At 42.4% G+C, this 14,208-nt stretch overlaps 1 protein-coding gene across 4 annotated transcripts in view; it reads right to left on the minus strand.

The window, feature by feature from the left end:
* The window catches only part of LOC124804661 (zinc transporter 1), a 682,916-nt gene that overhangs the window by 193,992 nt on the left and 474,716 nt on the right, over positions 1-14,208 (minus strand). For 2 of the 4 annotated variants that reach the window (XM_047264897.1, XM_047264899.1), the window contains one exon: positions 2,549-2,650. The exons of the other annotated variants lie outside the window; for them this stretch is intronic. The gene's annotated coding sequence lies outside the window, so the exon portion shown is untranslated. The remainder of the gene's footprint in view (positions 1-2,548; positions 2,651-14,208) is intronic. 4 annotated transcript variants of the gene reach the window in all.

Genomic DNA, 14,208 nt, shown 5'->3' on the forward strand with positions numbered 1-14,208 from the left:
CCTTCCACATCGCTGGCAACGGATTCTGCACAACGCTGGTGACTACTTTGAATGACAGTAACAGGTGCAAACATGTAACTCTTTTGTATCGGTTGTGAATGAATAGTTGCCACTATTTAAGTTCCAACCCTCGTAGTTGTTGATTGCTTACGTACTAGATGGATTCTGTCAAATTTGTTTATACACTCACAATAATATCGGTACCTTTGCTGTGACCAGAAACATGTTTATTGAGTATAGACATTGTGGAATAATTAAAAGTCTGTGTAAAGTTTGTCAGTGTTTAAATAATATATTGCAAAAATAATAGACTATACACGTTATTGGTTTCTTTCCTTTTTTCTTGCATCGTTTAAGGTTAGTTCACCAAACCCCTCCTGATCAATTTCTATGTATAAAAAATGTGCAGTAGTTGTTGCAATTAGTCCACGTATTGCACTCCTCATGGATAGCAGTATTGGTTTTGAAATATTTTAGCATGTTGCTGATCACGTAGTTGCAGCGGCAAGACGAGGTAAGTTGTCCGCTGCACACAGGAGCATTGCAGAACAGTTGTTAGGAGACGTTAGAGAATTTTTTGTTAAAACTCGCAGTCAGATAGTTGAGAATTTTCCGTACGTCTTGCAAAATAGTTAAAATAATTATCGAAAGAATTTCAAAACAGTTGGTGAAGGTTCTTGATACAAACGGATCATGTTTTGCATATATATGTTGTCTCATCTGAGAATGGAAAAAACTGAAGCAGGAATATTTAACTGTCAACAAATAAAACAACTCATTAAGGATCGTGCCTTCATACATGAACGTGGCTCAGTTAAAAGCCTGGACCTCATTTGGTGCAGCTGCCCGAAACTTTTCTGGACAAACGCAAATCCAAAAACTATGTTGGACTGGTAAACGAGGTGCTTAACGGTTTGAAGTCCCTTGAGTGAAAGAGTAGTATTAAGGGGAACTATTTACACAAATACTCGGGCCATTTTCCAGACGATTTAGGAGACGCCAGTGAGGTACAAGGTGGACGATTTCACCATGATTTTGAAACTACAGAGGACCACTACCAAGGAAGATGCGATAAGCGCGTGTTTACAGATTACTGCTGTACTTTAAAAAGGGACTGTTCAGAAATACCTTCTAGAATAATAGGGGAAATAAGTTTCCGGAGTGTTCGATGATTAGTTCTGTTCACACATGAGTTTTTCCTTTATTTTTATATATAATAATATCTGCACAGTGAAATAATAAAAGTTCCCTGCCATTTTTTCATTTTATTCGTGGATTTACCTTAAAATCGTGTAACATGTATTTCACTAATATGTTTTATCTCAAACATAGTTGGCCAAGAACTCATCTCGTATGTGGTGCTCATGCATGCGTACCAATCTCTCTCGCCAGAGTGCACAGTGCCCACGTTACGCTTTATTGAGCGGGGAGAGAGAGAGACCGTTAATCAGCCGCACGACATAGATAATAAACACAAAAAAATATGTATTATTGAACTATTTGTGGCGCGTCGAAGACATAATAAAATTTATGCCTGGCACAAACTGTGGGTATAGGGACAGACGCAGACAGTTTCTCATGTTTTCCGTCACTAAGGATGCCATGTAATCTTATTTAGTTTCACAATAAAAAAATCGCCAGGTGCGAGTAGGACTTGCAAAACTGGGGTCATATTTCTGAGCATTAAAGTTAGACTTTGCCCGCTTAGAGACTACTGGCGGCGGACCACCAGCAAGAATGACGTACTACGCTTGACGGTGTGTCATCCGCCCTGATGCCACCCACACCGAACAGGGGCCCTCCCCACGGGCGTCACCCAGCCGCAGCAAGGGCCACCTGGCAGAATGGCTATTGCCGGGAGTCCCGATGCCCCAGGGAAATAGGCATCTACTCCTTGGCATACGTGGGGAGTTAACGGCGCAGGCATCAACAGAGCTATCCCCGTGTTGTCAAGGGGCTACAACCAACGGGGTACATGGCGGCCCCACCACAACGGACTGGCTACCGTGCTGGATATGAGGTGCAAAGAAGTCCATGGTCATCGTCGGCACGGAAAGCGACACTGTGCCTGGTGGAACACACACCTAGGAAGGTGTACTCGCCCAGCAGATGGAGAATGGGCGGGACTGCAATGTGACGACGAGAACGTGGGCTAATGATCTCAATGCACAATGGACATGATGCACCATGTAATGTGCCCTTCCCCAATTGGCTCGCTCTTCGGGTAAATTTTGAAAAATGGACGTCAAACCGTACAGGGGACCATCACATAAAGGCCGAAACGTGAGATACTCTTAAGACAGGCAGGAATACCTCGGGCCTGTTCTAACCTCCAGACCCGCAGGGGGTCCAGTGAGTTCAAAAAAGTTGTCTGGGAGGTTCCGGTACCTTCCGGCCGAAATTAAGGCCTGTATTTGCCGGATTTGTCTTAATGTTAAATAATCTGTCTAAAATGTGTTCTTCGATGATGTATAAATTCTAAACACAAAAATGAAAAAAGCTGTGGAAATGAACTTTTCTATTGTACGCCTCGTCGTGTTTGCCGTACCTGAGAGGTGCCGCTAGGTTTCTGCAGACGGCCGCGTCATTCTGTGTCACACACTGTCACGATCGCCGCCTCTTCCTCCCGAAAGTCCGTCTCATACTCCAGCTGCAAAACCAACCGAAAAGGATAGCATTACTCCCGCATGCCCGGGACACAATTCATCAATACAAAGGGGCTGTAGCAAAGCCAGGGAAGGGTGTCGTACTTGAGTGTACACGTCTACATCTGCATCCGCGAGCCACTGTATTATGGAGGGTACTTTGAACTGTTAAAGGAGGAAACGACAGCGGCACACAATTTGCAAATGGTGGATGAAGAGGGTGACTGTCGCTGAAGATCCGGATTAGCTCTAATTTCGGTCATTTTCTCTTCGCGGCTATTTTGCGGGTTATATGAGGGTGGAACTGATGTGATGGACCGCGGACCTCTTGCAGCGTCTGCCCCTGGCGGTTTTGAGTATCTCCGTGACACAGTCGCGCTTATTTAGTGACCCGGTGACGAAACGGGCCGCTATTCGTTGGACCTTTCCTCTGCCTCTTTTATTAATTCAAACTCTCAACTGTCGCACACTGGAGAGGAATACTCAAAAATCGGTCTTACAGGCGTTTGGTGAGCCAGCTCTTTCGCTCATAAATTGCGCTTTATTAATATTCGTTTAATGAGCCTGATTTTTTTTTTCTTTTACCTCTTTCCCTATGCTGCCATCTGACGCTCACTCGTACCACTCCACATCCTGTGCAATTAGATAATGTGGTCCTTCAGTTTAAAGACTTTAGTGCTGTTGAGACGTTGATTCTACTTAAAGGGCAATCATTGAACTTTGATTTGTTTAACTCAGAGGTCAGTGAGTTGTAAACATTTTTCATCACATAGGTAAAAACATGCCTTTTTTCTTATCACCTTACTGTGTGATTAATCACCAGGGTATTGCGACTAATGCGCTGGTTGGTCCCTACACGATAAACTTAACCAATTATTTAAAACCAACCTCTTACGCATTCAGGAACTCACGCAGACTTGAAACTAGCATTCATCATTTCCTTTATTATTATTTCATTTAAACAAACCGTTAAGGTCTTGTACTTGTGAACTCGATTCAAAAAATCTTATCTTTTTGAAGAAAATAGTAGTTAAAACTGACTTGGACATAGGAGAGTTATTTAAAAAACCAACTTAAAGATCTCTCGGTGTGCGCCCACACTTACGTTTCCGCTGCTTTCATACATTACATGTAGTCAGTAGACTCCCATTGGAGAAGTATATACTATACAACTGTTTCTCGAGTTGACAGCTCTGTTAGAAGATTCTCTTTGGCATGGTCTTACGTTTTCCTTTATATATATTTGGTATTCGAGCGTTGTTTTGCTTATAAACTTTTCTGTAATTTGAGTTCTTGCTATTTTGTCATTCTCCAGAGTTGTTATGCCTCCAGAAAAGTGTTTTGGTACTGAAGTTCTAGAATTGCTAGGAATATAGTATGGGTTCAGTATGAGGTAGTCACTGGTGGTACTTGATTCCATGAGAGTGGCCAAAGCTTGAGGAAACTAAAGAGGCCAGAATGACAAGAGAAACGAGGAAAGGAAGAGACAAGATGAGGAACATGTAAACCGAGAAGATTCTGCTGTTGGACTGTATTAGGAACAACAGAGGTGTTGTCTATATCAAATATAATTTTGAACTGAATATTGTGAGAACTACATTTGACATGTTTATTTTATGCCATGTTTATTTTATGCCATGTTTATTTTATGCCATGTTTATTTTATGCCGAAAAAATCTATTTGAGCTCGAGCTACGAAATTTTTTGCGATGTTTCAGGATACTATTTGGAGTGAAGTAGACCACATATACTAGAGTGCTACCAACAGGAAGAAAACTATATACTGATTAGTTATAGAATAATAACCTTAATTTTGATTATTCAACTACAAATATTTCCAGAAAAAAAACTTGTAACTGAAATACGTGATTGTCGTGTACTTTTTAGATAGGCATGATGTTAATGTGTGCGTAATGTTTGAACCATCTAAGTAAGACACTTAGCGCACAGATTCCAAGTATTGGCCAGAAAACAGAGTATATAAGTTACTGATGCTCACAAAAAGCTGTAATAAAGTCAATATGAGAACTAATGTGACTAATTGTACATCAAAATGTGCGGCAAGAAGCACTCCAACTGTCCCACAGTATTTATCCTACTAAGAGTTCACGTTTTTTAGTTAAAGCCGACCAAGCTTTATGGAAATTGTTCTGATTTTTCCAGGCTTTCACAGACAAGCTGCTTAAATTGCGCGAAGCCGGTCTCGTTTGGAATCAACTTTTTGTATCCAATTGAATCACTGAATAGTGGCAAAGAACTGGGTCGTATTTGTAGTGACTAACAGCAGGTACGCTCACAGCCTGTGAATCGGGGCCTCTACTCTGGCCGGATAAATGCTCACTGCAAGTGGCAGAGGGCAAGCCCATTGACGTGGGCAACAAACTGAAAAGTATCTCGTGTTCAACGTAGTTTGTAATTTTCTAAGAGTTTCTTTGCCGTTTTAGAGTTTAAGTTCTCGGGCTGCTGTATTATCTAAAAGTTAGCTGAGTAATTTGGAAACTGACTTAGGGTATGGTTGCTATCGGTGATCCGGGTCCCCGAATGGGCCGGCTCGATTTCTCTGTGCATATTAACAATAGGAGCATTCCAGCAATCATTAAGTGTATCCAGTGTCGCCAAAGATACGCAATCTTAGTGGTAAACTATTCCTCTAAGACACAAGGAAACAGTGACAGAAGGTAAGATTTGCACTAAGTTTTTGTAACTGACTGTTGTTGTTGTCTTCAGTGCCGGCCGAAGTGGCCGTGCGGTTAAAGGCGCTGCAGTCTGGAACCGCAAGACCGCTACGGTCGCAGGTTCGACTCCCGCCTGGGGCATGGATGTTTGTGATGTCCTTAGGTTAGTTAAGTTTAACTAGTTCTAAGTTCTACGGGACTAATGACCTCAGCAGTTGAGTCCCATAGTGCTCAGAGCCATTTGTTGTCTTCAGTCCTGAGACTGGTTTGATGCAGCTCTCCATGCTGCCCTATCCTGTGAAAGCTTCTTCATCTCCCAGTACCTACTGCAGCTTACATCCTACTGAATCTGCTTAGTGTATTCATCTCTTCGTCTCCCTCTACGATTTTTACCCTCCACGCTGCCCTCCAATACTAAACTGGTGATCCCTTGATGCCTTAGAACATGTCCTACCAACCGATCCCTTCTTCTAGTTAGGTTGTACCACAAACTCCTCCCCAATTCTATTCAATACCTCCTCATTAGTTGTGCAATCTACTGTTAATGAATTAAATATCGTAGTAATATGGTAACTGTGATTAACTTACTGAAGCCTTAATTGGAAAAGAAAAGCAATTCACACCATTCTGTCATATTCACAATACAGAGTCACGTACTGTGCACGGAGACAAGGTTTTGTTAAGCGATGCCGTACTAGTTACCCTGAATGAGCCACCTAGAATTCTTTGTAACCTTAGGTCTGAGTGGATCACTATGAACAAAATGACATGACAGTTTCGGAGAATTGACTGGTCTCATACAGATATGATTTTATCTGTATGAGACCAGTACGGTCTCTCTAATTATGTGGTTTCATTTGTGTAAGTACCTGCACCTGGGTTTCAGACTGGATCTCCCGTTTACGTTCGATGCTAAGGTGCTTGTTCTAGAACATGGAGAGCCTCTGCAATTCTGTTCGTATCAGAGGGAATTTAAGCAGGCTGGGGCAGCAGTTAGAATTTGGATCGAGGTGGGAGACGAGCCACAGTAGTCCGTGCACTTGTGTCAACCGCAGTGCTAAGGTGGCAAGGGGAAGCCGCCAATTGTGAAATTCAGATTCGATTCATACTGCGCATAATAAAAGCTCATGGCCAAAGGTGTAATGTTGCAAAGCACCAAGGTGCACTTCTCAGCCGTTGTCGAGAAAATCGACGGTTAAAAGAAACCGTTGCGGTGAAATGCTCTCTACGATTAATAATTTTCTACAGCGTCGTGGCGCAGCGGAAAGCGCTCGGGTTCGTAATCTGAAGGTCGCCGGATCGAATCTCGCCCCCATGCAACTTTTTTTTTATTAGTTTTTTGTAATTCAAATATATATATATATATATATATATATATATATATATATATATATATATATACTATTAATGAATTGCTTATGCATGTTGGTGAAGGCGGATCGCTCTCCAATTGTACCGCCTCCATTTTTCCCTTTTTTTTTAACAGGGTGTACCAAAGCTCTCCCGTCCGCACTGATTTTCGACGATGTTATAAGTTGCGCTAGGGACCGCATCTACCTTCTTTCGAAGTTAGCAGGCAACTACGCTGTTACGCGGCGGCTCGTTTCGGCCCATTCAACATCTGTCCAAGTGTAACGAGCGAGTAACGGAGTTTATATTTCATACCTGCCACAGAAAATTTGTGTTCGTGGTGTCTCTATTCTAATTCGAACGTTTGACTCACGCTATACGTATTCGTTTCGGAATATCGTTTCTACGTCTTCCGTTAACTATACGTGGATAACAGTATGAAGAGAATTAATAACATTTGTGAAATACAACTTTGTTTGCGGAAAACATAATGATGTTCGAAGTCGCCAGTTTTTCCACGACAAACGACTTTCAACATCTTATTATATGCATAATTGTTGCAACTGATTACCGGGAATTATATATATATATATATATATATATATATATATTAATTACAAAAAACAAATACAAAAAAACGGATGTATGGTGCGAGATTCGATCCGGCGACCTTCGGATTACGAACCCGAGCGCTTACCGCTGCGCCACGACGCTGCAGAAAATTATTGATCGTAGAGAGTATTTCACCGCAACGATTTCTTTTAACTGTCGATTTTCTCTACAACGGCTGAGAAGTGCATCTTGGTGCTTTGCCACATTACACCTCTGGCCATGAGCTTTTATTACGCGCAGTATGAATCGAATCTGAATTTCACAATTGGCGGCCTCCCCTTGTTAGTGGCTAACACACAGCCGGCACGGTAGCTCAGCGTGTTCGGTCAGAGGCTGGTTGGCCTCTGTAATATAAAACTGAGTGAAAACATCAACAATGAATTTGAACGGCTGTCATGTGACGTCCGGAACGATCAACAACGAACAAAATGGAAAAAAACCCGCACGTGCCTATTAAGCAGCAGACACGGGTTCGATTCCCGGCCTTGGTAAAAATTTTCACTTTCCGCTTCAGTCTATATACATAAAATTTTCAATATATGTTTTATAATAGTCTGTAGTAGTGAGTATAGGGTAATATCTGCAGCAGGAGAAAATGGAATATCGGGAGTAGGATTCGTTATTAAAAAGTACATAGAACAGAGAGTGACTTGCGGTGAACACTGCAATAGTACTGTTATCAGAAGCGACAGCAAACCAACACTGACGACAATAGTTCAGATATACATGCCAATACAGCAAACAGAAGATGAAAGAGAGAGGGAGAGAATATGAGGGTATTTAAAGGGTAATTCAGAACGTAAAGGGAGATGAAGATCTGATAGTCAAGGGCGTTGGAATGCAGTTGTAGGGGAAGGACTAGAAGAAAAGGGCTTGATAGTAGGAATGAAAGAGCATAAAGACTTGTTTAGTTCTGCAACAAATTTCAGCTCGTAAAAGCTAATACTCTGTTCAAGAACTACAACTAGAAGAGGTATACTTGGAAACGGGCAGAAGATATGGGAAGGTTTGAGTTAGATTACATCATGTTCAGGTATAGATTCCGAAATCAGATATAGGATTTCAAAGGGTAGTCATGGGTAGCCAGACACTCAGATCACAGTTTGGTAGTGATGGAGAGTAGGCTGAAGTTTAAGAGATGTCAAGAAGAATCAATGGGCAAATAAGTGGGATGCAGGAGTACTGAAGAATGAAGAGAGACGCTTTTAGCTCTCTGAGGCTATAGATACTTCCATAATGAATAGCCTAGTATGTAGTTCAATTCGAGAGGAATGAACATATCTAAAAAAAAAAAAAAAAAAAAAAAAAAAAAAAGCACTCACAGACGTTAGAGAGAAAAACGTAGATATAAGGAACGAAACTGTGAAGAAGCCATGGGTAACAGAAGAAATACTTCAGTTGCTCGATGAAAGGAGGAGGTACAAAAATTTTCAAGGAAATTTAGGAGTACGGAAATACAAGTCACTTAGGAACGAAATAAACAGGAAGTGCAGGGCTAAGACGAAATGAATACTTGAAAAAGTGAAGAAATCGAAAAAGAAATTGTCGGAAGGACTGATTCAGCATACAAAAAATTCGAAACAAATTCAAAGGAAGGGCGTTAACATTAAGAGTGCCACGGGAATTCCAGTGTTAAAGGTAAACACAGAGGAGAGGGCAGGAAGCTGGAAAGATTACATTGAGGCCCTCTGAGGAGGAAGACTAATCTGATGACTTGATACGAGAAGAAACAGGAGGCGATAGGGAACACACACGAGGATCCAGTATTAGGATCATAATTTAGAATAATTTTTAAAGACTTAAAAGTAGATAAGGCAGAAGGGATGAATAAAGGCCATTGTATTTCTAAAATAATTGGGTGAGGTGGGGCAAGACTGAATAAGACAACTGGAAGACAAAAAATGAAGTGCTCGGATTAAAAAGGATGTAACACAGTTTATACATTGCAGAAGCAGTAATGGAAACAAAAGAAAGGTCCAAGAGTGGGATTAAAGTTCAAGGCGAAAGGATATAAATGTTAAGATTTGCTCAGTGGAAGTGAAGAAGAATTACAAGATCTGTTGAATGGAATGAACAGTCTAATGAGTACAGAAAATGGACTGAGAGTAAATCGAAGTAGTGAGAAGTAGCAGAAATGAGAACAGCGAGAAACATGAACATCAGGACTGACGATCGCAAAGTAAATGAAGTTATAGGCAGTGAAATAACCAATGATGGATGGAGCAAGGACGAAATAAAAAGCACACTAGCACCAGCATAAACAGCATTCCCAGTTAAGAAAAGTCTACTAGTATCATACAAGTCTTCAACTGAGGAAGAAATTTTTGGGAATTTACGTTTGGTTGGTTGGTGGACCAAACAATGTCATCAGTCCCATGATCTAAGGTAACAGAAACCAAGGGTGGACCCCCAAAAACAGCACAGTCCAATCAAGGGGAAGAGAAAACAAGCAAATAAAGAGGTAAAAGGAACATCAGAGCAGCAGGAAGAATAGAGAACAAAGACGGAGGGAAGGCAGGGAAACAGTGAGATCAGGTACACCCCAGGGATACTACATACATTGGGGCACTGGCTCCACCACCAATCCTTCCCAATCCCAACTCGACACCATGATCACGACACAGTGAGGACAACACCAGGGGAAGACGACAGTAAAAGGGGGACAAAACGTCACAAAAGACCAGGCAACATGTAGGGAAAAAGGGGGGAGAACCTGGCCGGTGTGGAGTCAAGGCCAAGGCCTCTGTAACCAACACCAATGCTAATCGAGAGCCCCCCCAGTTCCAGAGGCTAGTTCAGGTACTTAAACTTGGGAGGACAAGCCATTTCTGCAAAGAAAACCAAAGAGAGATGTAACAATGCGAGGGTCGTCTGCTAACACTCGGGACAAGAAAGGTGGGAATGGATATTTAGTGCAAAGGATAAATGGTGGGAGCAGTACAGCAAACTATGGATCACGGTGAGGGGGGGGGGGGGGGGGGGCGCTTGCAACCATCATTGTGTAAAAAACCATGGGTCAACCTATTATGGCTGATAAAAATGGCAGAGGATGTAGATATAGAGGTAAGAACGCCAGAAGAGATCCAGGGCTAAGTGGAGATGTTCAGGAGAAAACGTGGGGAAGAGGACAAGGAAGGTACATGGAAATGACAGCAGAGAGGAATGAGGCAGGGACCAACCAGCAAAATCACTTTATAATGAGCAACACGTGGGTGACGTCCTGAAGCTTCAAAACAAATAGAGTATGAGGGGAGGCCAGTGGAAAAGCAGATAGTGATGGCATAGGAAATCACGAGCTGGGACTGCAGAATCGAAAGGGGGAGGGGGGGAGGAGGGGATGCCAGAGTCAAGCAGAAGGCTATTGACAGGGCTAATGTGAAAGTCACTGGTAGCTAAACGGGTACCGCAATGGTGAACTTTATCTGAGGAATAGAGTGGAAGCAACAGCTGATCTACAAACTCGATAACCATAGTCCAGACAAGCCAGAACTAATGCCTAATAAACACAGGAGTTGAATAATCCGCGCCCCAAGAGCTGTGGGCAAGGAAGCAAAGGCTCCATGAGGAGGATGTGAGGCAACCAACTAAGCTTGTTGCCATAAAGAAAGTGCAAGAATGTACATGCAGAAGCCCACCAGTTGGCATGCTGCAATCAAAGTAGGTGATCGATTGGAGACTACCCCTCCTGAAAGTCACATCGGTAAGGAGACAAAAGGTTCCAAGATTCAACGACCCAAATGAGCCAACAAACCACCATTCTGTAAAATAAATTGCAGGGGACACTGGTCAGTCTGACTGGCCAGTAACTATGAAGGAACATGGATCCTTGCTGAGCTTAAGGACAGCAACTACAATACTATCTCTCCATTGAGAGGGAAAAATGTCTGACAAGAGCCAAATTCAGTTAAACACCTGGGGGAGATATTGTCATTGTGGAAAGTTGAGGTATTGCTGCAATTGGTTATGGGTGGAATCAGGGCCAGTTGCTGAATACTGGGAAGAAGAGTGGGTCAAAATAAGTTCCATACAGTTAAAGGGTCATTGTAGGATTCCACTTGACAAGGGGCGAAACATAAGTGGGAAATTTCAGCCCACACTTTTCAGATACAATCGCAAAATAGGTTCTTGAGGTGTTCTGTGAGAACTGATGGATCTGTATAAAGGCCACCTGGAACAGCAAGGCTGTGAATGGGAGGCTACCACAGACAACCTTGGAGGGTGTGGAGTGTAGTCTACACCCATGACAAAGACCGAGAAGAACATAGGGAGGAGACAAGGAGTTCCCGACACACCTACTTGCTCTCTTTGATTAAGTAACGGGTTGCTGAGAGTTGGTGAATGAGGCCAGTCAGGGCAGTGTGTGTATATGGCTTGTCAGGAGTGAAATGGAGATTTCAAAACATGACTGCAGGGTACAAGTGAAGCTGGACAGAAAGTACGTCCAGTGTGGTACAAAGGAGGAGACAGGTACCAACAACATTGTATGGACCAACCTGTGAACACCACTGGAAGCCCTCGAAGTGACGACCCAGATCCGACAGAACCAAGTAAAAGGAAGATAGAGTTTGCAACTCCAGTAGATTAGAATAATAACCATTACAGTTCAATTCAATAAGCATGGAATGGGAATCCAAATGGGAGGCAAATGGGAGGCAAATGAGGTGGAGCCAGTTAAGATACCAAATCACCATCCGTTACCAATGAGGAGGGGGGTGACATCCATAAATAGGTCAGACTCGGCTTGTGAGAGGGGAGATGATACCTCCAAGGCACTGGAGGCCCCTGTCCTCGGATAACTACTCCTCCTCCTCCTCCTCCTCCTCCTCCACAGATCGAGGACGGGCACTGTGTGTGTGTGTGTGTGTGTGTGTGTGTGTGTGTGTGTGAGTGAGTGAGTGAGTGAGAGAGAGAGAGAGAGAGAGAGAGAGTGGGGCACACATCCTATGGGTCACGTGGCTGAGCTGTGGCAGCAGACGTGTGAGATGGCAGGGTTGAGGTCCTAGTTGGGAGTCCCATCACTGATGGGACCAAAGAAGAGGGACACACACTCGGGTAGGAGGGGGATTAATACCCAAATGTGGGGACGTAGGAATCATAGGGGAGGGGGGGGGGGGGGGGAGCGGGACTGAGGCAAGGACGAGGGAGGCGGGTGAAAGGACATTACGGAGGCAGAGTTACATGTCATCCACCCAATGTGAAGATCCCATTTTGTCCGCAGGTGTACAGAAATACAGGTAATTTAAGGAACTGCAGATAAACATCTGTTCTTATTTATTTACATTTTGTACCATTATGTAACTGAGGTAATTCATATAAATAGACGAAAAGATCCAGTCATTTGACTACGCAATCAGTCTTCAACCACTGGAATCAGTCACATAATAAAAGAATCTCGGAGTTTCTATCCGGGTAAGGTGCAACAACATAAATCCAGTCACGCGGAAGACGTATATTATATTTATTGGAAGAATCCATAAAAAGAATAAGAAGACGCTTGCAAGGGTATCATTCGATCCATTCTGGGGGTACTGTTCGTCGTTCTAGCCTCATAATCAAGTTGAATTAACGAGCATGATAGAAAAGATGCGATCTGAAACAAGTAGCAGGCGACAGGTATGTTGCTACAAGAGGGGGGTGTCAGATATGGCCAACCAATTCGGTTCATATTTGGCAGTCGCTTGTGTACAACCTAAACTGAAAGAAACCTTTTTCCATACACCTGTCAGGAGCATCGACGCACTTTTAGAAAGGCATGATAACACTGAGCTGTTTTCCAATACATTTATTCACTACCGGTTTCCATCATCGACAATCTTTACAATGCCATCACAAAAAGGAAATAAAGTGAAAACTGAGAAACTCATAATACATTACATTTTAATGGGAATTATTTGTCGGAAAAATTAAGTGTACTTACGAAAAATATCTATTATAACTAGTTCACATGGCATACGTGCTATAAAAACCAGGAAAGTATATGCCATTGCTGACTTGAAAACTTAAGAAAATTTATACCTAACGCGGTAATACAGGCTTAAATAGGCAGAAAACAACGTTAAAAACATGAAAAGCCGTAAGAGCAGAAAGTGAACAGCACCACTGCTCGGTTACAACAAGAACCAGTAGGTTAACACAGAGTTGCTCAAGGAAGCTACAAGTCAAAGTGAAAGATCACAGATAAAAGGACAAGTTACAAAATATGTGTACACTGTAGTACTGCCAGCGGGATAAACATGAACTTAAGTTACAGTCAAAGAAATACAATAAAAGAAGATACAGTTGTTAATGAATTTTTTTGTAGATGAACCCTCAAAGGCAGGTTACAAATTCCTCTCTTTACTCACTTGCTGCATTGTAAATGCAGTGAGCATAGGCTTTTCCCAGACTGCTGTTTTGGAGCGCTTACGTCTGCTCTTTGTGAGGGATGGTGTGATGAGGACTCAAAATTATTTATTGAAAGAAAAAATACGATTTGTTATTAATTAAAATTACGTTCTTGATTCTGCGTCATCAAGAAACAAAATCTCTTGCAGCCTAATTATAACATTTGTTATTGTAATACGAAAAGCTGGTTGCACTGTTTAATATTCACATTCTCTGCGTTTTCAATGCCCATGTACTCCAGGCACTTCATTTATTTCTAGAAATTGAATTTTTACACAGGTGCTAAATTGCTGTGAAGAAAGTCCGTTAAAATACTTCCTTTTTTAAGAGGTTGTAACTTTTTCTTTAAGCAAACTATTTGTTTATTGAAACTTCCTGGCAGATTAAAACTGAGTGCCGGACCGAGACTCGAACTCGGGACCTTTGCCTTTCGCAGTCAAATGCTCTACCAACTGAGCTACCCAAGCACGACTCACGCCCCACCCTCACAGCTTCACTTCTGCCAGTACCTCGTCGGTGAGGGCGGGGCGTGAGTCGTGCTT

This window comes from Schistocerca piceifrons, chromosome 7, assembly GCF_021461385.2.
Source record: "Schistocerca piceifrons isolate TAMUIC-IGC-003096 chromosome 7, iqSchPice1.1, whole genome shotgun sequence".
In the NCBI taxonomy this organism is placed as follows: domain Eukaryota; kingdom Metazoa; phylum Arthropoda; class Insecta; order Orthoptera; family Acrididae; genus Schistocerca; species Schistocerca piceifrons.